This window comes from Aotus nancymaae, unplaced genomic scaffold (genome assembly GCF_030222135.1).
Source record: "Aotus nancymaae isolate 86718 unplaced genomic scaffold, 86718_ANA_hifiasm-v0.15.2.pri h1tg000043l, whole genome shotgun sequence".
NCBI classification, from domain to species: Eukaryota; Metazoa; Chordata; class Mammalia; order Primates; family Aotidae; genus Aotus; species Aotus nancymaae.
The window spans coordinates 2,784,872-2,809,335 of NW_026988457.1; the positions used below are offsets into that span (position 1 = coordinate 2,784,872).

The 24,464-nt window shown below is 46.5% G+C and overlaps 1 protein-coding gene and 1 long non-coding RNA gene across 2 annotated transcripts in view; both read left to right on the forward strand.

Annotated features, from left to right (window-relative positions):
* LOC105732107 (uncharacterized) overlaps positions 1–11,448 on the forward strand; it is a 38,176-nt gene extending 26,728 nt beyond the window's left edge. The window contains exon 3 of the long non-coding RNA XR_010337141.1: positions 11,320–11,448. This is a non-coding gene — a long non-coding RNA (uncharacterized LOC105732107). The remainder of the gene's footprint in view (positions 1–11,319) is intronic.
* A 7,356-nt stretch (positions 11,449–18,804) lies between these two features.
* The window catches only part of ALOX5AP (arachidonate 5-lipoxygenase activating protein), a 50,378-nt gene continuing 44,718 nt past the window's right edge, over positions 18,805–24,464 (forward strand). The window contains exon 1 of the mRNA XM_012474143.2: positions 18,805–19,177. The gene's annotated coding sequence lies outside the window, so the exon portion shown is untranslated. The remainder of the gene's footprint in view (positions 19,178–24,464) is intronic.

The window sequence follows — 24,464 nt, forward strand, 5'->3', positions numbered from 1 at the left end:
ATTTGATAAGAGTTCCGTTGAATCTGTAGATTGCTTTGGGTAGTATAATCATTCTTACAATATTGATTCTTCTTATCCATGATCATGATATGTCTTTCCGTTTGCTTGTGTCATCTATAATTTCTTTCATGAGTGTTTTGTAATTCGCCTTGTAGAGATTGCTTACCTCCTTGGTTAAGTATATTCCTAAGTGTTTTATTTTTATTTTTTCAGCTATTGTAAATGGGATTGAGTTCTTGATTTGATTCTCAGCTTGGCCATCACTGGTGTATAGCAGTGCTAGTGATTTGTGTACATTGATTTTGTTACCTGATGCTACTAAATTCTCTTATCAAAACTAGGAGTTTTTTTGAGGATTCCTCAGAATTTTCTAGGTATAAGATCATTTCATTGGTAGAGGTAGTTTGAGTTTCTCTTTTCCTGTTTGGATGCCCTTTATTTCTTGCTCTAGCCTGATTGCTCTGACTAGGGCTTCCAGTACCATGTTGAATAGAAATGGTGAAAAGTGGGCATCCTTAACTTGTTCCAATTCTTAGTGGGAAATGCTTTCAGCTTTTCCTCATTCATTGTGATGTTGGCTGTGAGTTTGTCATAGATGACTCTTACTATTTGGAGATATATTCACTTGATGCCTAGTTTGTTGAGGGATTTTTATCATAAAGGGATGCTGGATTTCATTGAATGCTTTTTCTGCGTCTATTAAAATTATTACATTTTTCATTTTTCATTCTGTTTATGTAGTGAATCACATTTATTGACTTATGCTTATGTGTTGCTTACATCTACTTTCTGATTTTACTATAATAAACATGTATAATTTTGTTATCAGAAAAGTAAACATAAAAGTGAGTTTTAATTTAAAACCTTGGGCCTAGGTCTTCCTGCTTCCCAAGCCCATTCTCTTCCTGATAGCTGGGACTTCCCTCCTCAAGCCCGCTCTGCAGGATAAAGGGATACAGTCCACACACCAGCTGCTGGTCTGGCCCACGGGACCCTCCATGGGCAATGTCTGAGCTTCTGCTACTGAGTTTTGCTCCACAGACTCCTGGCAAGGAAGGGATGGCCAACGTGGCTTGGATGTGGGTTGCTGATAATTGGTGATGTCTCATGACTGGTTCTGCCTGGAGGGTTTGCTGTAAGTCTCTGATAGGAGGAACATGGTCCTGCACAAGAACAGAACTTACCTGACACTGGAAAGGACACATCAAGAACAGATGATCAAAGTCTAGCTCAGGGAGAAATCTACTTTACAGCAGAATGAAGAGGATGATGCAGCTGAACTTAGACACAGCAGAAGGAAATTCACAGAAAAGGGAGACCGTGAAGGCACAGGCAAGGAAAGGGGCTGTGAGAGCATTAGTGGGGGCAGTCAGGGGCAGTGGTCAGGATGCTAGGATGCCAGAGTGAACAAGCACATCAGGATTAAGCACCATGAGGATCATTAAACTTCCTGTCATATGTCTCCAGGTGGTGCTCAAATATCCTAAACCAGATGACAGCATCCCTCCACCCTATGCTGTATAGGCACAGCTGCTCTCCTATAATCATTCCCACATAGCAATTTATCATTTTTATAGATTTTTCTTCATTTAATACACGTGTAAGTGTGTCTTTTATTTTTAAAAATTTGCATTCCTTTAATTGCTTTGTAGGGTGTGCATTTTTCTCTCTGTTGATTTACACTGCCAATAAACATGTAATCCTACCGTAAGCATGTTTTACTTCTGTAATCAACCAAAATAAAACATGACTATGAATTAGACATGTAGATAGGCACCAGGGTTGCAGACATGGCCCACGTTCTTGCGCTAACTTGCACTGTGCAGTAACTTGCACTGTGGTTGGTGGCATTGGATGGGTACATTAAAAAGATTAAAGCAATCTAAGGCAGCATTTATTAAATGTTGAGTAAGCGCTACAGAACACAAGTGCTGAGGGAATATCATGCAGGGAGAGATCGAGAGTAACACAGAGGAGAAGAATAGATGAATTTAGCACATTCATTTAAAAATTCACCCTTTGCATAGGGGGATGTGTCTTTCCTCGGGGAGAGTGGAGTTCTGATTGGCAGTTTGTTATCAGGGAGCTTGAAGAAGAGATCTTGGAGAGGAGAGGCAGAGAGAACAAATGAAGAAACTGTCAAAATGGAAGGAGTTGGGCTGGCTGAGCATACCTGAGGTAGCTTAGGTGGAGCCTACACTTTTACAAGTGTTTTCAACCGGCGTGTTTGGTCTGGGTTCTCTAGGAGGTACTGTAGGAGAATGAAGGCAGGGAGGAAGCTTCCAGCACCAAAATCCAAAGGGAGATGTATTGTACATGCATAGTATTGTTTTACTGTCTTTCCGTTTGGAGCATATCTTAAAAACTCCTTTCTCTGACAATGGTTCTAAAAGGGGGAAACGTCCTTTGCAACAGAATCATTCATTCTCTCATTCATCAACCAACGATTGTGTACTAAGTGTCAGACCTGATCTCCATCCTGCCTGGAATGACACTCGCTTCTCTTTTTTTTTTTTTTTTTTTGAGGCGTAGTTTCACACTTGTTGCCCAGTCTGGAGTGCAATGGCATGATCTCGGCTCACTACAACCTCTGCCTCCCAGGTTCAAGTGATTCTCCTGCCTCAGCCTCCTGAATAGCTGGAATTACATGTACCTGCAACTACACCTGGCTAATTTTTGTATTTTTTTTTTTTCAGTAAAGACAGAGTTTCACCGTGTTGGTCAGGCTGGCCTCGAACTCCCAACCTCAGGTGATCTGCCTATCTTGGCCTCCCAAAGTGCTGGGATTACAGGGATGAGCCACCGCACCCGGCAACACTTGCTTCTCTCTTGAGACAAGCATGATGATAAACTGTGACCAAAAAAAAGGGCAGTTTTGTAAACACCAGTCTGCCAGGCTTTCAGCAATTCTAAATTTCCTTTTGCAAGTCAGGCTAGGGTTAATGGCTCTTTCGTGCAGCGGCGGAGATGACAGGGCTCTCCCACAGTGCTGACCAGGCAGTTTGAAAGCCCTGCTTCCTGTCTCTGCATGGGCAAGTGTCCACTGGAAGCCACTGAGAGGAAGGAGGGAAACCTCAGAAACCGGCCCCAAAGTCACAGCGGCACTGGCGATCCTGCCTAGCTACTTCACCCTAGAAAGCCCAGGCAGAGGAGAGAAAGGTGAAGTGCTGAAAAGGAATAAATAGGAGGGGAATATGAAAAAGAACAAGAGCAAGAGGCAGGGAAGGGAAGGGAGGGGAGGGAGAGCACGAGAAAGAGCCAATGTCAGGGAGAAGAAAGGACCGCTGGTGGAACGGAGCTTCCAGGTATTGGGACACAGTCCTGTCTTGTTGCAAGAGAAGGAAAACCTGAAGGAGAACAGGAAGGAAAAAGAAAACAACAGGTCTGTCCGAGCGGGCAGCATCCACTTTCTCATTCTACAGATGAGGAAACGGAGGCACAGAGAGAAAGTGACTTGCCCAAGTGGGCAGATTCTTGAAAGGACCATCTGTACTCTCTCCCCTAACCATTCTTACCTCCTCTTTCCTCATGAGTCAGTCCTGAAGTTCCACACAGATGGGCCTGGGCAAGCATCAAACACCCTGGGGGCCTAGGTGTGGTTTGCTTTTAAATATCAGGTCAGGGAAAGGGAGATATTTAAGTTGTCAGCTCTAAGCTTGGTAATCCCCCTCAGAGCTATGCTGCAGTATCTGGGGTAGCAGTTGCATCTCTGGGCTAATACCCTGGAGAATGCAACACTGGTTGTCTGAGCTGGGGACAGAGTGACAGCATACTTGCATGCAGAGCCAGGGGCTCCGGCAGGTGTACAGGTAGGTGTTGAAATTCTCCACCAACCCGTCTCTTTGCCCCCAGCACCATGAAGATAGCCCTCATTGAAGATATGCAAGTCTGTTCTCCAAACTTTCTAACATTCTCATGTGAGCCTTAATAGATTCAGCTCAATTACTGCCTCCTCCAGGAAGTCCTCCTTGTCTGACCACCATGCTTGCTCACCCATAGTTTTAACTCTGTATATTTCTTTCTTTTTTTTGTCAGGGGGTGCTGGAGTATCACACTGTCGCCAGGTTGGAGTGCAATGGCGCCATCTTGGTTCACTGCGACCTCCGACTCCCTGGTTCAAGCCATTCTCCTGCCTCAGCCTCCCGAGTAGCTGAGATTACAGGCATGCGCCACCATGCCCGGCTAATTTTTATATTTTTAGTAGAGATGGGGTTTCACCATGTTGGCCAAGATGGTCTTGATTTCCTGACCTGGTGATCCGTCCACCCTGGCATCCCAAAGTGCTGAGATTACAGGTGTGAGCCACTGCACCCAGCCACTCTGTTTCTTTCTAATATGCTTTAGCTCACTCTGTCAGGAGTCAGCTTCCTTCTCCTAGACTAGGATTTGCCTGAGGCCAGGAGGACCAGTCTTGTTCATATCTGTACCCTGTAAACCTCTCAATGCCCAGACCTGTTCAATGCCTTGGAGTGTGGAACCAGCCAAAGGTAGAGAGAGGAAGGATTGGTGCCGGAAGTGGAAGGTTATTCTAATAATGGGTGTGGCAGAAAACACAATTATAGCTCAGGGAGTGGAGTGTCCAGGAGTGGGAGGAGAGGAACTGGGAGAAAGAGCAGGGAGTGAGAGTCAGAGCAAGCATGAAGAAAGGGGAAGAGTCGGGGATCCACCAAAGTGCATGCTCCCTTTTCAGCCCCGCCAGGACGTGCAGGGTGGCTGCTGTGGACGCGTCAAGGCTCAGCCTCAAACACGTCTTGTTCCTTGACTTTCGTCTCTCATTTGAAAGCTAGGTCATTTAAAAAGTACTTTTGTTTTCTTTCCACTGATACTCTGATTTCTGACATTTGCCAAAAAGAGGCCAAGACCCTGGCATACTGCCCTACCAAGATTAAAATAAATATTATCCATTGAAATTGTTATTTTTTCCTTAACAGTTATGTGTAGAATTAAAAAGTCTCATGATCGCTCTGGCTCTAACATCATTTTTGGCTCTTTTGAGATAAAATTTGCAATTTGATGCAAAAATAGCTGTGACGCATATGTGTCTGTATGTGTGGTAAGGAGGTTTTTTTTATCATCACATCTTCTTTTGCCCTGCCTTTCTGCCTTTCTGTCCTTTTCATTTGTGGGCTTATGGTGACCACAGCACAGATCTGGTGCCTAGGAGTTTCTTTTGTAGGATCAAACCGCTGGCTTCTCTTGGACCTGTGATAGGACCCTGGGCTAGCTTATTGGGAAAATGTTGCTGTAATCCCTGCCTAGACGTGCCCGTGACATAAGCTGCCATCTCCTCTTCCCTCGGCTTCACCCCCACCTAGAAACCTGAACGGACATTTTCCTTGACATTTCATAAAGTGTCAGTGATCCTCATTTAGCAAAACGTATCCCAGGGAAGTTTAAAAGTAAAAAAAGGCCATCACCTCTTCTTCTCAGGGACCTACAGAAAGTACGTGGTGTCTCAGCAGCCTGACACCATCCAGACCAGTAATCTGGCCCAAGCAGCTCTGCCATCCCACCTAGGAACAGAAGAAAAACTCACTGCAACCCCCTATGATTCCATCTCCAACCTGACCAACCAGCACTCCCCACTTCCCGAGCCCCTATTCACAAAATTATCTGTAAAAACTCTGATCCCCGAATGCTCGGGGGACTGATTTGAAAAATAATAAAACTCTCGGGCCGGGCGCGTTGGCTCACGCCTATAATCCCAGCACTTTGGGAGGCCGAGGCGGGTGGATCACGAGGTCAAGAGATCGAGACTATCCTGGTCAACATGGTGAAACCTCATCTCTACTAAAAATACAAAAATAAGCTGGGCATGGTGGCGCATGCCTGTAGTCCCAGCTACTCGGGAGGCTGAGGCAGGAGAATTGCTTGAACCCACGAGGCGGAGGTTGCGGTGAGCCGAGATCGCACCATTGCACTCCAGCCTGGGTAACAAGAGCGAAACTCCGTCTCGAACAAAGAAAAAATAATAATAAAACTCTCGTCTTCTGCACAGCTGACTGCATGAATTACTCCTTTTCCATTGCAATTCTCTTGTCTTGATAATTCGGTTCTGTCTAGGCAGTGGGCAAGGTGAACCCATTGGGCGGTTACAAACTCATCCTCTGTGGAAGAGCAGGAGTTCATGGAGAAATTGGTTTCAGATTAGAAAATTTTATTGTACGGTCAACTTGTCCCAGTGTCTGTCTGTGCAATGAAGGGCCTCCGCATGGTGGAGCGATTACTAGTTGAGGCTCTAGAGTCAGCTTGCCTAGGTTTCCATCCCAGCTCAGTCACTGATTATCTGTGTGTTCTTGAGCAAGCTCCTTAATCAACTGAGGCCTTACCCTTCTGTTTATAAAACGAAGAGAATAATGACCTTCACGAAAACCTCATCATAAGGTTGCTGTAAAGATGGATCAGATAATACATATGTAGAGTGCTTATAACAGTGCCTAGCACATAAAAATGCTCAAAAATATTAAGCGTTATTAATAATAAACTGACATATATTTCTTGAGCCGGTAGTGGGTAAATGGGTGTTCTCTTTATTAAGCTTTAAACTGTGCATAGATCATATACGTTCTTTTTATGCATATGATATATTGCACACGCATGAAATACATGCATTAAAAATAAATGAGCATTTATGAGATTTAGTTTAGCAGTCACATGTCCCAGGATTGCAAGCCAGCAATGAAGTAAAATATTCCAACCCCTTATCGGATCCATGTACCAAACAATGGAAGTACCCACAGGTTCTGATTCTTGGTTAAAAAATGTGATTATTATGGGAATAATACTGATTCCCAAGAATTAATATCTGAACGTGTTTCTTTTCTTTTCTGTATTCTTGGAAGATCAGCAGTCTCTAGATTCAACGGAATCACTAGGATTGAGCCACCGGTATTTGCCAGTCCTCTCCAGGATGGCCACCTGGTGGTGGGCACTAGGGCAGTCTCAGATGAGGACTGATTGACTTTTGAGTGAACTCACACTGCCAAAGTCCCTCCCTCACCTTGCAAACTTCAAAGCACAGCTTTCAAAGCACCCCTTTCTTTCTTGGCTCTCAATTCTCTGCCTAGAAAGAAGGAGGCATTGGCAAGGATATTTGTTTAGTTCTGAGCATCAGTCAATGGTACCCAGATCTTACTGAACAGAAAAGACACAGCTTTGTTTTTCTGATGCAGTTGGTAGTGCTTATTGCTTATTGCTCTCAGGGGCTTCTGCAGCAGCAGTAGGGCCCTTCCCCCACCCTGCCGCACGGAGGGGAGCATCCTCAGAGTCGTGGTTGGAATCTGCTGTTATGCTAGTCCTCGTCCTTGTGTTAGCTATTGCATTGCAGTGATAAGTGTACCTGTTTATCTTCTCCACTAGCCTCTAAGAAGCCAAGTTTCTTTCTTTTTTTTTTTTTCAAGATGGAGTTTCACTCTTGTTGCCCAGGCTGGAGTGCAGTGGTGCAATCTTGGCTCACCGCAACCTCCGCCTCCTGGGTTCAAGGGATTCTCCTGTCTCGGCCTCCCGAGTAGCTGGGATTATAGGCATGCGCCACCACGCTTGGCTAATTTTATATTTTTAGTAGAGATGGGTTTCTCCATGTTGGTCAGGCTGGTCTTGAACTCCCGACCTCAGGTGATCTGTCCACCTCGACCTCCCATAGTGCTGGGATTACAGGTGTGAGCCACCATGCCTGGCCGAAGTCAGGTTTCTTTAAGGAAAAAAATCTGATCTTGTTTATCTCGGAGTCCCCACAGTGACATTGCTCAGTGCTTGCTGAGTGTATGAATGAATAAACGGGAGCCATCACGGAAAAGTCAAAAGGAAAGTAGAAAGATTGGCTCATAAAATCTTCTAAGTAAGCAGTTTTTTCCTCTTACACTCCATTTCAAAATAGGTAAACTATTTTTAAAAATCCTATCAGGATATTCTGACGCACTGAATTGACAGAATAGAGATTTTTAAATGTGGTGTCATTTGGCCAGTCATTTGTGAGAATTTATAAATGTTTCAGTAGGTTGAAAACACTATAAAAGCAAGGACTGTGTTCATACCCAACAGCTCGCACTTAGTATGAACGCCAAATGAAACATTCTCTTCTCTTTCAAGAGTCAGTCCAACCAGTGACCCTGACAAGAAGGAAGGCACATTTAACTCAATTTAATGAACTCTTATAGAGTATCTCCTTCTCCAAGTGCTTTGCCAAGGATGGGGTAAAAACGTGAATAAGTCTTGGGTTCTGTCCTTCAGGAGTTTTCAATCTTTGGAGGCAGATACATTTGCACCCAACTATTATCCAAGGCAGGGTGTGGTGAGTACAATAATAGCAGTAAAAGCGCTAAGTGAGCCAGGGGAGGAGGAGCTCATTAAAGCTTACAGGGCCTGGGAGGCCTTTGGCAGAGTGAACTCCCGGGGGACAGCTAGGCTTCTGGCTGCTGGAATTGGGAGGAGGATCACTTTAAGCGGCTACAACTCTAGGTGCGCAGGACGAGAGGGTGAGGGCCAAGATGGGAAATGGTGGCAGCCATCCTCCACACTGGTGCCCACCCGCCCTTGCCTGGTATTCCCATTATTGTGTAGCGTCCCCAACATTGTATCAGGGCTGGTCTGTGTGACCAATTGCATATGGTAGGAATGATGGTGTGTGACTTCTAAGATGAGTTCATAGAAGATGTAGTCACTTCCTTACTGTCTTTTTTTGGGGGGCGCAGGGAGAACGGAATTTTGCCTTTGTTGCTCAGGCTGGAGTGCAATGGTGCCAGCTCTGCTCACTACAACCTCTGCCTCCCAGGTTCAAGTGATTCTCCTGCTTCAGCCTCCCAAGTAGCTGTGATTACAGGCGTGCACCACCACGCCTGGCTAATTTTGTATTTATAGTAGAGACAGGGTTTCTCACCATGTTGGCTAGGCTGGTTTCGAACTCCTGACCTCAGATGATCCACACGCCTCAGCCTCCCAAAGTGCCAGGATTGCAGGTATGAGCCGCCACGCCTGGCCCTTACTGTCTTTTGGATCAGCTGCTCTAGCGGAAGCCAGCTGCCTTGTCCTGAATACACAGGCAGCCTAGGGAGAGACCCACGTGGGAGAGGAACTCAGGTCTCCTGCAGCAGCCAGCGCCAGTGTGCTGTCCATGTGGACGAGCCATCTTGAGGGTGAATTTTCCAGCACTAGGTCAATCCTTCATGTGACTGCAGCCCCAGCCAACCTCTGGACTGAAACCCATGAGACACCTTGAGCCAAAAAGTCCAGCTAAGACCTTCCTGCATTTCTGACCCACAGAAATTGAGAAAAGAAATGTTTTGTTGCTTTAAGCCACTAACTTCTGGGGTAATTTGTTTGGCAGAACTAGATAACTGATACAGAAAAGCAGGCTGGTGGGACAGGGTGAGAAACACTGATTTTTAGGGGGGTGTACTTTGTTTACAGGCAGTGGGGCACTGTTTTTAGAAAGAGACAAAATTAAACACGATAATACTGGTGATGTGCATAATATGGGTTGTCAAGAGGAGTGACTGAGGCGGGGATAATTTAAGAGGCCTCTGTAGGAGTGTGGCAAGAGGCGATGAGGGAACTGAACTTGGTGGGAATGGGTGAGATCAGCGAGGCAGTCAACATGGGCAGCGAGTGTGAAGGATGATTCTTTGGTTTTGAGCTTAGGCACAGGGGAGAGCCAAGATCTCATTTATCCAAAGAGGAAACACAGAAGTGAGCCCCTGTTTGGGGACAAGGCCAAGTAGGAGGAAAAGAGTGGAGACGTCTATCTCCCCAGGGAGAGAGCCCAGTGGGCGGCAGGGCACTCGGCTCATTCATAGACTGGGCTGATTGAGAAACCCTTCCCTGGAGGGCAGGGCTGCTCCGTTTCACAGCCCATCTGCCTCACTGCCAAGTGTTCCTCAAGTGACAGTCTCTGGCATCAATATTTTTAGCACGTGGCCTTTCAGAGACTAAAGAGTGGCATCCATCTCCTGAGACTCCTTCTCCAGCTGACAGCTGGTGACCTGTGGAGGAGGTAGTTTCAGGGGGCGTGATGGGCGAGAGTCTGTTCCAATGCCAATCCATTGGAGGAGGCGAGAGTCAGACCTGGGTTTGATAGACAGCCGCCTTCCTCCCTTGTATCCAGCTGCGGAGACCTACCAACGTCAGTGCAGATCGGAAGCTAACACCCAGTTCATAAATCCCAAGTGGAAGGAAGCTTCTCATGGAATTGCCTTATATGACAGAACATAAGGCTGAAGGTGATACCTGGCCAGGTCATGTTAGAAAAGCACTGGAACATAAGCATCACTTCTATAGATCCTAGGATAGGCCTGAGCAAAAACTCTCTGGGATGCATAACATGCTTTGTTGCAGTCTGATAGAGGGAGTGAGATCCACTCCAAATGGAGTCTGATTTGGGACAAAGCAAGACAGTATGGAAGGAGACTTGAGAGAGGGGGACAGCTTCTCAAGTGGAGTCTGCAGTCCCTGGCCAGGCTGGGGCTGGAGAAGAGACATGACTGCAGTGGCAGAGTGGTGAGAATTTGCTGCAAGAATTTTTAAGTTGTGTGTTTTCATTTTTATGGTAATGTAAACTGAGAGAAGCATATTTTCTGCTATCCCAATGAGCCCCTTTTCTAGGAGGACTATCTTGCCACCTTATCCATGAACGTGTTTATAAATTATTTTGATGCCAGCTGGTAGTTTTTAAAAAGTGGTTGTGGACTCACACAAAAAAAGCTAAGATGGGTTTAGTACATAACAAAGCATTTGTGTCAAGTGAAGCCCAGGTGACATCTTAGCGCCCTGTGTGAGAGGCGGTGTCGCGGCAGTTCAAACAAGAATGCCACTGAAGCTGCCTAGCACGGCCAAGGCCACATTGGTGTTTGAGGGGAATTAGAGTTTAGCCAAAAAAATAGCACCTACCTCTCAGAACTAATGTGGTTACCTGGAATTTTGGGGTTTTGAAGCTTTGCATTTAATTTGCAGCTTACGACCTGGCAGAAAAGGCAGGTGAAATGCATATTCTGGAATGAGTTAGCTGGAGGAGAGGGCTGGGAAGGGGCTGAGCTGCACACGCTCAGTTCTTCTCCCAGGCTTATTGACTGGGTGAGTCAAGTCTTCTTTCAAAGAGGTAGAATGTGAGAGAGAGCAGGGAACAGAAACCAGAGTCTCTGTTAAATTTCTCGGTACATTTCTGTTGGAGAATGGAAGTTTCTCTGCTGAAGGAGACCTTGAGAGCCTAAGATAGAAATCACCCTTTTATCATGTGTTTTCTCCCAGAAACAGCATGGCCACTGTCCCTGCTAAGCTGGAATATGGTGAGCACAATTTCTCTTACTTTCTAAACCCACGCTTTTCTAGGAGATCTGTGGCTCCACCAAAAAAAAGGAGGGAGAAAGAAGCAGCACTACTTTGTGGAATACAATCGTCACCATTGGCACCATCAGCACCACCATCATCAAAAGCATTCACCTGGTGTCTGCCTTACAAGCTGCAGTAGGTATTTTTTTTTGTTTGTTTGTTTTTGAGACAGGGTTTTGTTCTTGTTGTACAGGTTGGAGTACAGTGGTGCGATCTCAGCTCACTGCAACCTCTGCCTCCTGGGTTCAAGCATTTCTCTGCCTCAACCTCCTGAGTAGCTGGGATTACAGGTGTGCGCCACCACGCCCAAATAATTTTTTCTATTTTTAGTAGAGACGGGGGTTTCACCATGTTGGTCCAGCTAGTCTCGAACTCCTGACCTCATGATCTGCCCGCCTTGGCCTTCCAAATTGCTGGGATTACAGGCGTGAGCCACTGACCCTGGCTGTGTGGTAGGTATTTGTAACAGTGTTTGGTTCCTTTCCCCCTCGGGATCTGCAGAAAAGCTGGAGAATGTTTTGGTATCAACACACAAGGTTCCTTGCTAATAATATGATGGCCCCATGAGTCTCTGTTGGCTGGTGTAGTTCAGGTGGACGCCTGCAGGATTTTGTTCTTGGAGGCTCAGTTCCGGTTGGGCCTGGGTATAAAAGGTTTGGGAGAACATCGGGAGCCAGATGACAAGACTATCTGATGGGTAGAATAATGGGTTCATCCAGAAGATCACCGGGATGGTTATTAAATAGTACAAAGGAGGAATTTACTGGTAGTATCAGTTTGCAAACAGAGAAGAGAAGGTCTCCAGTGTGGATTGAAAGTGCTCTCTCTTTGAAGGGGGGAAGGACAGGTTGGGCTTTATGCCTCACAGGGCTGGTACCATACATATTCAGCAGGTTTCGGGGGAAGCTATACATATTTATGAGATGAGCTGATGCCGGCATGATAGATAAACGTATATGTAACATACTTTTCATATTCAGGTGGGGGCTGGGTTTCAGCACTAAAATTGGTGGAATTTGGCTCTTTACATTAAAAGGTGAACTAGAGGACACAAAGACGGTTCGTGTACCCCCTCTATAAACTGGTTGAAACTGGCTTAAGCTCTGCAACTGCTTATCCAAAAAGAATGTTTGTAAGGCCAAGCCTCTGTCCAATCAGAGTTATAGTGGTCCAGGTTGTAAATCAGTTTATAGCTCCTTTTGTTAGAGAGTTCAGCTGTGGGAATTTAGAAATTTGCCATGCCTGCCAGGCCCTGAACCTTTGACCCATAGGCAACTTTATTTCCTTACCCTTAGAGTCAGTCTTAGTTGATACGGGGCATCTATTTGGGTATCTCAGATCCCACGGTCAAGAGGAAAGATCTTCCACAAGAGGGTCGTATGTGGCTGCAACAAAAACTGCTCTGAGCTAAATGCACTCAAAACCACTGCAGGACATCACTACTAGAAAGTAGGGCAGTGATAGCGATTCCCTTCCCATGCTGCCTGAAAATGCCTGATAGCTTACCCTCTCCCCACCCTCTCCCTGCCCTGAGGCCCCCTTGGAATAGGCACATGCAGTCCCATCTCCACCCAACACGGCTTGTCCTAGAGCCCAGTTTCTTCTGTAGTTTTCCCACCCACTTGCACCAGAAAATTTAATACCATCATGTGATTAATACAATTCATTCTACCATGCTTCTGAAGATTTAAGGACTTATAGATGGAGGGGGTCACATTGTATTCCACACTACCAACCTTCTGACGATTCTTTATTTCACCTTTATCTTTTTTTGTTTGTTTTTGAGACAGGGTCTCTCTCACCCAGGCTGCAGCGCAGCGGGGCAATCACAGCTCACTTGCAACCTCTGCCTTCTGTGCTCAAGCAATCCTCCCACCCCCGCCTCACAAGTAGCTGGGATCACAGGTGCACATCACCAAGCCTGGCTAATCTTTTGTAGTTTTGGTAGAGACAGGGTTTTACCATGTTGCCCAGGCTGGTCTTGAACTCCTGAGCTCAAGCAATCTGCCCGCCACAGCCTCCCAAAGTGCTGGAATTACACACGTGAGCCACTTCGCCCAGTCCCTTTCACCTTTGTCATCTTTGTCTTTAACTCTAGTGCTTCCTCCCCGAATCAGTTGGGATTGCATTTCGCTGCATTAACAGAGACCTGACTGCAGAAGCTTAACCAAATAGGGCAATTTTTTTAAGAGATATTGTTTACATCATGCAAATTGCACAAATTTTAAGTGCATAGTTCAATGAGTTTTGACAAATGTAGAATAACATAGGTATATAAAACCATTCCATCAAAAAAATATTATCACCATAGGAAATTATGTCCTGTCCCTTTCTTGTTAATCCCAGCTCCTCCCCGCAGACAACCGTGGTTCTGATTTCTCTTTCTATATGTTAGTTTTACCTGTTTCTATAATAGAACGTCATATAAATGGAATAATACAGAATGCAATCTTTGTATGAAGCTTCCGTTGGCTCAATGTAATGTTGATGAGATTCATCCATGTTATTGAACGTATCGGTAGTGTTTTCCTTTATATTTCCTAGTGTTCTATTGAATAAATATCCTACAATTTGTTTATCCATTTATTTGTTGGTGAACATTTGGACTGCTGGCAATTTTTGCCTATTATGTGTAAAACTGTTAAAAAACATTCATGTACAAGTCTTTCACATGTTTTTCTTTTTCTGGGGTAAATAACTACAAGTAGAATGTTGGATAATGAATAGCTACCCATCTAATATTATAAGAAACTGCACAACAGTTTTTCAAAGTGGTTGTCCTGTTTCACTCTCTCAATGGCAACATGTGTGTTCCAGCTACTCCACGTGCTCACAGGCATTTCCTGTTGCCAGTTTAAACATTTCGGCCATTCCAGTCGATGTGATATCTCTCTGGTTGTAATAATTGTACTTCTCTGATGACTAATTATGTAGAGCCCCTTTTCAAATGCTTGTCAGCCACTTCTATACTTTCCTCTCTGACATGTCCATTCAACTCTTTGTGCTGATTCTTTAAAAACATTGGGTTGTTTGTATATTTCTTGGTTTGTCTTTTGGTTTTCATTTATAGAAGTGCATATCTTTGGAATAAAAGCCCTTTGTCAGATAAATGTATTGTGAATAATTCTCTTCTAGTTGTGGTTTGCCTTTTCATGTTCTTAATGTCTTTTGATGAGTGGAAACGTTAACTTTCGAGTTAAGTTCAGTAGATCAACTTGGTTGTGGTTTCTTAATTTTTTTGACCCGGCGTCTCACTTGTTGTCCAGGCTGGGGTGTACTGGTGCAATCATGGCTTATTATAACCTCTGCCTCCTGGGCTCAAGGGATCCTCCTGCCTCAGCCTCTTAAGTAACTGGGACCACAGGTGTACACCACTACGCTTGGCTAATTTTTTTGTATTTTTGGTTTACACGGGATTTTGCCATGTTGCTCAGGCTCGTCTGGAGCTCCTGAGCTCAAGTGATTGATCCACCTCGGCCTACCCAAGTGCTGGGATTACAGGCCCGAGCCACTACGTCTGGCAGAGCAGATCGAGTTTTAATTTTACGGCCAGTAGAGGTCTATTTCAAGGCTCTCTGTTTTGTGCTCTCTCTCTATTTGTCTACCTTTATGCCAATTTTCTTCTCTTTTGATTCAGATAGGGTTATAATAATTATTATTTTTTCAGGGTAGATGGACCAGGACTGGTGAAGCTGTTCAAGGGAGTCATCAAGACCCTGGCTCCTTCCATCCTTCTATTCCATCTCCTCTGGTTTTGTGGATTTTGTTTCCCAGGTGGCAAGATGGTGCCTCCACCTTTGGTATCCTATTTTAGCTCCTTGCAGAAAGAAAGAAACAGGCTAATGGCCCTGATGAGTCTACCCGCTTTTAACAGGAGAAAACGTAAAAAACAAAAACAAAAACCATGAAACCCTTTCCAAGAGGCAACAACCAGAATTCCATTTATCTTTCATTGACCAGAACAGACGACACGGTCACTGGTGGTGATGAATATTTTTAAGGGGGCACATTCCAGAAGAACACAGTGCACTGATTGCATTAATGAACCCATTACTGTGCCAAGGGGTGGGGTTTTACCTATTAGCCTGGGCAAATTAGAACCCACTCTTGGAGCTGCGGGTGAGCCAATCCTACCTAAACAGTGTGGATGCTACAAGACGGATGAGTAGATTGATTCTATTCCACACCCTAACTCTCTCTAAGATGTATTATTAAAGTAGAAGAGGGACGACAGACGAAAACATGTAGAATATATTTTTATTGTCTTTTACTTCTTCAGCTCACTTTAGATCAGTGCTTCTCAGTCTGGCAAGGGGCATGCAGGACGGTGTGAGTTGTATCAGGGAAAATGACACAACCCCCCATCCACAATGCCACCCCCACTCCTGGGGACCTTCTTTAAGAGAGACTCACTATTACAGATGGAGTTGATACCATCTTAAGAGAGGCCGTATATTATTTGTTTTCTGTCTTGAAAAACTTGTGTATTGTGCTACTGCCAAAGAGAATAGAACTCTGACTGAGGTGTCGATGTTTATGTAACAGATTTCATATACTTTCTGTAGTTCTGCCATTTCTGACAGTTACAAATTTCATGTGTGTGTGAAGTTGGGGAGAATGTCCTCCTCCCTCTGCTCTCAGACCACACATTAGTACATCAAAATGCTGTGTTCTTTGTACGATTATGCGGCATGTGGTGATGTAGCCTCACAGTGAAAGGCTTTTCTTGGGCCACTAGAAATGTAACATTTCCTTCAATCAGATGGTGCCATTAAGGATTGCATTATGGCCGTCACATCCTGTGACAGCTCTAAACGTGCAGTATTAGAGACTAAGTGTAGCTCTGCAGGTACAGTTGCCAGGTTTCACAAATAAAAATGACATGCTGGTCGGGGCGGTGACTCACCCCTGTAATCCCAGCACTTTGGGAGGCCGAGGCGGGTGGATCACCTGAGATCAGGACCTTGAAACCAGCCTGGCCAACGTGGTGAAACCCCGTCTCTACTAAAAATACAAAAATTAGCCAGGCATCGTGGCAGGCAGCTGTAATCCCAGCTACACAGGAGGCTGAGGCAGGAGAATCAGTCACTTGAACCCGGGAAGTAGAGGTTGCAGTGAGCCGAGATCGTGCCATTGCACTCCAGCCTAGGTGACAGAGTGAGACTCTGTCTCAAAAAAAAAAAAATAATAATCTGAATTTGGGGCATACTGATACAAAAAAATCATTTATTGTTTGTCTGAAATTAAAATTTAAATTGGGGGCCCTGTATTTTACTGGGCAACCCATCTACAACATCAGCAACAGTCGCTTATTCAGTCCACTGATTAAATCTGCATAATTTGAATCTCTGAACAGTACGTATGTCCTTAATGCCTTAAATTAATCAATGTCTTAGACACTCAAAGCAGGAGGAAGCATTATGACAGATGTTTGGGCCCCAGAGATGTCCATGAACATAGCATAGAGCTCAGAGCCTTTTCTGTTATTTGCTTCATGACAGAGCAACGGACTGCAGCAGGTTGACTGATGTAAAAGTCTTACCATGTTTCACAGCAGGCCTTTGCTCAAGTTTCCAGTAAGGATATTGTATCATTTCTTGCCTGCAGTACTTGTAAAGCCATTTACACTGCCTGCTGTTGAGTTGTTTGTTTTGTCTTGAGTAGCACGTCATCCTTGTTTCTAGAAGACAGTGAGTTGAGTGACAGTAGCCAAGCAAGAGCATAGCAGCCTCAACCAAAATGATTTTCCATTTTGGTGGCATGAAGCGAAACACAAGCACCTTCTACCCAGGGGAGAATCAGTCTGAGCTGTGCCACCATATTGGGTGCTGTATTAGTTTTCTAGAGTTGCCGCAACTAAGTCTCGTAAGCTGGGAGGCTTCACATAGCAGACGTGTATTGTCTCATAGTTCTGGATGCTAGAAGTCTGGAATCAGGGCGTCAGCAGGGCTGTGTTCCTGCTGAAGGCTCCAGGGGAGAAGCTGCTCCATGGTTTTCTCTTAGCTTCTGGTGTCGCCAGCAATTCTCAGTGTCCCTTGGCTCTTGTCACGTGGCATTTTCCCAGTGTGCTTGTCTCTGTGTTTCTTCTCATAAGAACATCAGTTATAATGGGTTACAGGCCCACACAACTCCATTATGACCTCATCTTAACTAATTACATCTGCAGTGTCCCTGTTTGCAAATAATGTCACATTCTGAGGTTCCAGGAGTTAGAACATAGACATACCTTCTGGGGACAAAATTCAGGTGATAATAGTTTCAAAGACAGCCTAGTCCTGGAGTTTGTAAGGTGAGCCAGGACCAAGGTGCCAGGATTATCATTTTGTAAGGTCCAGGAACAAAGTGATGTTAACAGAAAGAGTATGTTTTGGTTTTTGTTGTCATTGCTGTTTGTTTGTTTTTGAGACAGAGTCTCACTCCATCACCCAGGCTGGAGTGCAGTGGTGCAATCTCGGCTCACTGCCACCGCCACCTCCCAGGTTCAAGCAATTCTCCTGCCTCAGCCTCCTAAGTAGCTAGGTTTACAGGCATGTGCCACCATGCCCGACTAATTTTTGTACTTTTTTTTTAGAGACTGGGTTTCACCATGTTGCCCAGGCTGGTCTTGAACTCCCGGCCTCAAGTGATCCACCTGCCTCGGCCTCCCCAAGTGCTGGGACTACAGGTGCAAACCACCACGTCCAGCCAGAAGGGATATGTTTCCTTCAAGTCTCACTAGACTGGTGCTTCTCTAGATAACAACAGAGGATGTCTGTTGCAGTTCTCATTGCTGGGGAGTCTGAACTGGAATAAAACACCCACTACCTCCATCAGGCTTGCACTAGAACCCAGCTCTAGCTGGAGAGAAAGAAGCCCACCCACACAGACACAGGACTGTAGGCAGGGAGCGTCCGGGGGTATTTGGGTCCTGGCTCTGATGTGCCTAAAGCCAACTTCTCTCTGGCCATGCTGGTGTGCATGAGCTCATTAATCTTCCTTTTTGCCATCCATTTTCTCCAATCCTGACTTAGCAAAGGCTGGGCAAAAGAGACTCTGTGTGAGTTTGAACAGAGCCTGAAATGCTGGATTTTCCAAGATATAAGAAGCAACATCTTCCGGGGCTGGGGGCTGGGTGAACTGGGAGTAGAGGAGGGAAGGATTAATTTCCCAAGGAGAGGAATGGGCCAGGACATCAGGCCCCGGGGACTTGGAAGAAGGGGTCGTGGGTAGGAGGTTAGGTCAAAGTGGAGTGACACAAAGGTCAGGAAAGAGGAAGTGTCCACACAGTCCTTCGACAGACTTGAGTCTACGGGACTTCTGCCCTGCATGGTACAAGGAAATGAGTAAGTGTGATAATGTTGTAACTTCTGGCCCTCTGACATTGCACTGCCCCAGTGTCACAGCTGGAAACCGTACCTGCTCCCATCCTTGTCTGGGGTGTGTTTGGTCTGGGGAGGGCTGGTGAGGCAAGAGGTACTCAGAAAAAGGACAGAAATTGCTTCCATTATCTGGGCATATAGAGGTGAAGGGGTCACAGCTCTGGCAAACAAGGGGCTGAAAGGGCCTGGGCTCCAGTGAGGGGTAGCTCTTCGTGGCCTGATTCCTGCACTCCGCCTCTGCCCCCTCATATGTCCTCTCACCTCCTGTTCCAGAGCTCTCTGAAAAGGAGGACCCTGCCACATCTGGACAACCCTGCAAGAACTCTGTAGAGCTGAATTCACTGTGAGTCGGGCGTTGTACAACTCAAGTCAACAGAAACAAAAACGCTCACATGTAACTGTAATGCTCCCTGGCGTACACGGAAGGCTCTGAAAACTTCTGAATTTGGGAAATCCTTAGGCACCTTGGGGCACGTTGGGAACATAAGCCATCAGTGCTGGTGTGTGTGTGTGTGTGTGTGTGTGTGTGTGTGTGTGTGTCTACTACCATGCCTCCAACAGATTTGACCTGGGCCCAGGGCCATGTTCAGTGGTTTATAAGAACCAAGGCTCCCAGAAGCAGTGTTGGGAAGCTAGAGTGGCCCCAGGATCTACATCAAGCTCTACCTGGTTCTGAACCAAATTTGTTCTAGAATTTTGTTCCATAAATCTGAATTCTGGGGTCAGACTCCTAGCAACCATTAGAGGAACTCTCTGCCTTGCATAAAGGAACTGTGATCTCTCTGAAAGAGTCCCCCTGGAGGTAACTCCTAGCCTTGGCTCTTTGGAGAACAGATGCTGAATAAGCATTAGGGGATGTGGTGGATGTGCTAACCTTCAAAGAAAAGGCCTGAGTGGAGTGCTCAGATTCACAGAAAGCTGAGAGCATCTCTCTGTGCCTTTGGAGGAAGAAGCTGGGTGATGCTTTCTACTCTCTCCTGAGAAAGGCACTTGGGCAGGAAAAAGCTGTATCTCCATCCTCACCGAGGGGATTTCCAAGTCCGAGGGTGAAGGACCAGGAGCAGGAGACCTGAAGTGTCGATGTGAGGTGTCATCCATTTGAGAGGGAACCAGAGGGATCCCATCATTGCTCAGAGCAGACGCTCCATTTTTGGAGACATCATTCCTTCTTCCCTGCTCTCCTTGCCTTCCCCTAGCTCCTGCTCAGGAGAGGTAGCCATTGGCGAGAGAACTTGGTGGAAGTGGGAGGTGGGAGCCGGAGTGTGAGGGGTTCATGGGCCAGGACCCAGCGCCTTATCTCCAGCCCGCTGATGGCTCTCTTGGATGCTTCAAAGGGGAGAAGAAGATCCCAGACGTGGGAAACATTGGTAGGCCGTTCTGCAGGGGCTTCTGCATCCTCTGAGAAGCCTACCAGTCTCCCCTAAGCTTGCACCGTCATACCCTGGGCACTTGTGAATGCCTTTACTTAGCTTACAGCCTCTGGTTCCTGTTAAGAAACTTAGGGCTTGCCACAGAGTTCATTTCCCTCTGTGGGCAACTCCATTCCTGCCACTTATCCTACTACTCACTGAAGCGTAGCACTGCGCTTCCCGCTTTGAGCTGTGTCAAGGTTCTAAGATCCATCCCTTGGCTTGGGAGGGGTCATCTCTGCGGCCAGGTCATTTCCTAATGGGTCCTGGGGCACCACAACACATAGGAGGCCTGTCCTCTCCCTGGAGTTTACTGCCTTGCTCCTTCTCGAGGTCACTATGTGACCTTGGACAGGTTGCTTGAGTGCCCTGGACATTCAGAGAACAATTGGGTCTTCCCGGCCTTGGGGTCTGGCAGCCCAGCTTTAAGAACCAGGCTTTAACTTGCCACGTAACTATGGCCAAGTTCCAGGGCTCTCCAAACTTTGCTGCGTCTGTAAAAAGGGCAATAATAATAATACCTGTTTTACTGGGTTTTGTCCATGTTAGATGAGACATTGGTACAAAGCACTTGGTACCGTGCCTGGCACATTTACTGCACTTAATGTATGTTAATTTTCTTCTTATTATAATGAACAGTACGGCTTTGGGAGTACAGTTCTGCCACATCGTAATGGCCAGAGTGAAGGTGGTGAGTGCCTCTGGGGCCCTGGGAGCCAAGGTTATCTGCATGCCCACTGTTGCTTGCTCCTCAGCCTGGCTGCCTGTATGTCCACACCATGCAGAGGCAGCAGGTAGTTTGAACCTTGGAGGCCCACAGGTGGAATGGGGACGCAGGGAATCACTTATGGGGAGGGAAGTGGACCAGGCCATTCCCAGGCGATGGGAAGTGGCCCCTTTCCCAGGAGATGTCCCCAGCTGCCTTTTCCATGGCTCCTCTTGAACCCCTGAGGAGGCCACATTAGTGCTGGGGAGGTCTTTCCCGCGAGGATGTGCTCAGATGCCTAGGCATTTTGAAAAGCCCTCCGTAGAGTTTCCTTTCGTAAGACATGAGTGTCCCCTTGGGCTTCTGGGTTTTTTTTTTTCAGGACCTTATTTTTAGGCAAGTGGCCCTTTGACCTCTAAGGTGGTCCCTTCCTAGCTACCGAATCCAGCATTCAAAGTGATTAAAAAAATACAGTCATAGTAAAATATCAGCACTTAATGGCCTGAAAAGAACATCACTGCAATGCTGAGTCTGGGCAAACATTTGCCTACTCCCGCCATTGAGCCCGGGCTCCAGAGCTGAGTTGCTGCAAGGGATCTAAGTAACTAGGGCTGTGGCAGACTGGTGATGATAGCCACAGCATGCTAAGGAAGAGCTCCCCAAGGACAAGGAGAATCCCACGCGGAGCTACTTGCTCCTTTGTCAGGCTTGTTTTTCTGTATTTCCCAACCTTCTTCTTTTTTTGAGACAGGATCTCACCCTGTTGCCCAGGCTGGAGTGCAATGGTGTGATCTTGGCTCATTGCAACCTCCGCCTCCTGGGTTCAGGCAATTCTCCTGCCTCAGCCTCCTGAGTAGCTGGGATTACAGGCACACGCCGCCGTGCCTGGCTAACTTTTTGTATCTTTAGTAGAGATGGGTTGTCACCATGTTGACCAGACTAGTCTGGAACTCCAGACCTCGTGATCTGCCCACCTCAGCCTCCGAAAGTGCTGGGATTACAGGCGTCAACCATCACACCTGGCCCCTCCCAATCTTCTTAAGCAACCTCTCAACCTCTATTGTTAGCCTGCGTTTTTCAATCACGAGCACAGCTTTACCTGGTCCCACGCTTTGATTGACTATACCTGCCAACATTGCAACAACAAGGAAAGGGACACCTGGCCTCTTACACTAAACGGTGTGCAGCCTGGGCATGAGGGTAATTAAAGCCTCCCTAGGGGATTTTAATATGCAACACAGTTTGGAAACCACTTATGTAAGTAAGACCTTGTTACTCAACATGTGCTCCAAGGAGCAGTTGCATCAGCTTATCAGAAATGCAGATCAGGCCACGCTTGGACCTGTAGATTCAGAATCTGCATTTTATCAGATCCCATGTTATTTGTATGAGCATTAGCATTTGACAAATGTTGTTTTAAGAGACTAAGGGGGTCCATCTACCTCGATTTGCAGCTCTGTGTTCCTTAGTCATTGTCTAAAGTATCAGCCCCGACCCCCGCCCCAGCGATGAGCCATCTTCCCTCGTACAGTCAGTCAGTGATGGCCTGTGAACCTTTAGCCAACTGGCAGTGGGAGGGGACACAGTCCCCAAAGCACTACCCTGACTTCTGACACCAACTACAAGTTCAAGGGGTTCCCCAACCCACCCTGAGCTGTGATAATTCGCTGGGAGATCTCACAGAACTCACCGAAAGTTGTGATCTCTTATAGGGAGGGAATACAGATTAAAATCATCAGCCAAGGAAGAAGCACACAGCACAGAGTCCAGGAAAGCTCCTGACACGGAGCTCCCACGGTCCTCTCTCGTGGAGTCACGGACAGCACCACTTCCCTGGCACTGATGTGTGACGACACACAGGGAGTGTTCCCCACCAGGGAAGCCTTGGTGTCCAGGGTCTTTGCTGTGGCTCTGTTACATGAGCACAGCTGACTGCCCACGTGGCTGTTCTGTTCCCAGACCCTCCACTGCTACGCATCACTCACAGTCCCTGCTCTAAATCACACACCATGACCCAATGTCCCCAGGCAAACGAAGACACCTCTGGCAGGCAAGACATTCCAAAGCCTTAGAGATCACCTCCCAGAAGCCGAGGGCAGAAGCCAGACCTCTTTTGGGTCTGCGTTAAATTCTTTATTACTGTTTTCAAAAAAACTCCCAAATTGAGTTTTTTCCCTTCACTTACAGCTACATAGCAACAATCATCAATACAGAAGACTTCTGTGAGCAAGGGTGTTGGGGGAGAACCCCAAGCAGTGGACACCAACTGGTGTCCTCCAATTTGATTCTGATGCTGTCTACTGGGAGACAGTGTCAGATCCTCAAGACTGAACCCTCCTTCTGCCAGTCGGAATGCTGGCCTCTGGAACTTTTAACCAATCCACTTCAAGTGAGGTTCCCACCACCTCCCTCTTTGGGTTTGATTGATTTGCTAGAGTGACTCACAGAACTCAGGGAAACACAGCTATCAGTTTATTGTGAAAGATATTTTAAAGGATAAAAATAGACAGGCAGATGAAGAGATGCATAGGACGAGGTCTGGAAAGGTCCCTAGCACAGGAGCTTCCATCCCTGTGGAGCTGGGGTGCGCCACCCTCTCAGTACATGAGTGAGTTCTCCTTCACTTGCCTGTCAGCCTCCACATGTTCAGCTCCCCAACCAGTCCTCTTGGGTTTGTATGGAAGCTTTAAGATGTCTGCATTCTTTCCCCAGGGTATAGGGCAAGACCTTCCCTGGGGAGAATCCTAAGACCCACAGTCAAAAAGTGGGGTGGGGGCAAGATTAGAGTCCTGCCTAGAGCGGCAAGTGTAAGGGGTAGGGGGAGTAGGTCAGAGAGACTCTGTTTTTGAGGCCTGCCTCTGAATTCTAACACACTCAACATCATAACGAAAAACTGTAGCGATGGCTATGGGAGTTTTGAGCCAGGAACTGTGGATGGAAACCTATTACAGATACGCATATATATGCATATCTATTATTATTATTATATATGCAAATATATCAACTACACACTGCCTTATTGCTCAGTTCTTCTCCCCATGTCTCTGACCCACCCTTGCCCCCTTCCTCCAGCCTTTTCTCCATTGCAAACCCATCCACTGTGCCCTTTGAAATGCTCACCCATGAACTGCAAACTCTCGTGCGGCTTCAGCCTCTTCTCTGAAAGTTCCTCTCACCTACTGATTTCTCTGGAACCTGCCATCCCGGCCAACTTCTCAAATAAGGCCATTTATTCTCTCCATTCCACAAAGCTCGGCATCAAAACATGGGGTTTACACTGGAAGCTGAGGTCCCATCAGGAGCTGGGATCAGGGTAGCCCTAGCTGCCCAATCGAGCTTCCAGACCTCCTATAAAACCCTGACCTTGGAGGTTATGACAGCCCTCTCCCACTATGCTCATGGCTGGCCACTGACCACCTGGACATTCCCTCCCCCAAGTTCATGGAGAACGTGGGTACATTTCTCACAATCTTCCCTTGATCCAAACTGCTGCCTTCATCTTGAGTGACAGCAGCATCTTTCGGATGTCTTGGCCTCCTAGCTTTATTTTTGTGTTCTGCCATCAAGTTGCCACTTCCGTTGCCATAGTGCCTGCTTCCAGAGATCTCATTTTCCTGTCAGTGCAGTGCAGGCTGTGGTGAAATCCCATGAGCTCAGGCATCATATTGACCA